Genomic DNA, 818 nt, shown 5'->3' with positions numbered 1-818 from the left:
GGGGAAGGGGAGGGGAGCTGCTGGGGGGAAAATGAGGGGACACGGGAAACTAGCAGGAAGCAAAGAGTCTTTTTTTCTTTTAATGTTTTTACTTGTAATTACGTGCATGGGGGAGGCATTATGCAAGTGAGAGCAGTGCTTGCGAGGTGGGAGGTGAAGGTCAGAGTCCTTGGAGCAAAAGTTCCAGGCGATGTGAGATACCGGCGATGTGAGCTGAACTCTGCTGGAAAGGCAGTTGATGCTCTTAACTGGAGGGTGGGACAGAAACCTGGAGAGCCAGGAAGGGAGACAGATGGTGTTAGGGTTAGGGGGAACAGAAAACTGACTGGAGGGGGACTGTAACCCTGAGGAATGGAGTCAGTACATCTGGAGAAAGTAGAGATGTCGGGGAGGGGTGGGGAGCAGGAGGATATTTAGGAGTCCAAGACCAAAGCTGGGCTATAGAACAAGATCCCGGCTTTAAAACAAACAAAAACAAGGGGAAGAAGTGGGTGGAGGGGAGGGAGAGAGAGGAAGTAGAAGGAGGGGAGGAGGGGAGAAAAGAAAGGGGGAGCAGAAAAGGCAAGGAAGAGGACTGGGGAGCAAGAGGAAGGAGTGGGGAGCCTCAGAAGTACAATGGGAGAGGGGACCCGGCCTCAATCAAAGAGAGCACCCCAGACCTCAGAGAGGAAGAAGAGATAGAGCACAGTGGGGTGTGTTCGTCCTTGGTGGAAAGAGAGCCTTAGTTCCAGGAACAAATGAGGGTCATGTCGTTGATCTCTTTTAACATTAAAAAGTGTGTTTGTGTGTATGTGTGTATGTGCATATGTGTGTATGTG

General features: G+C 50.9%; 1 protein-coding gene across 1 annotated transcript in view; it reads left to right on the top strand.

Moving 5' to 3' along the window:
- The window catches only part of Pinlyp (phospholipase A2 inhibitor and LY6/PLAUR domain containing), a 6519-nt gene that overhangs the window by 2060 nt on the left and 3641 nt on the right, over window positions 1-818 (top strand). The window lies entirely within an intron of this gene.

Source organism: Microtus ochrogaster, linkage group LG4, assembly GCF_000317375.1.
Source record: "Microtus ochrogaster isolate Prairie Vole_2 linkage group LG4, MicOch1.0, whole genome shotgun sequence".
NCBI classification, from domain to species: domain Eukaryota; kingdom Metazoa; phylum Chordata; class Mammalia; order Rodentia; family Cricetidae; genus Microtus; species Microtus ochrogaster.
Note: the sequence above shows the minus strand (reverse complement) of the source record. Positions and strands in the feature narration are given on the sequence as shown.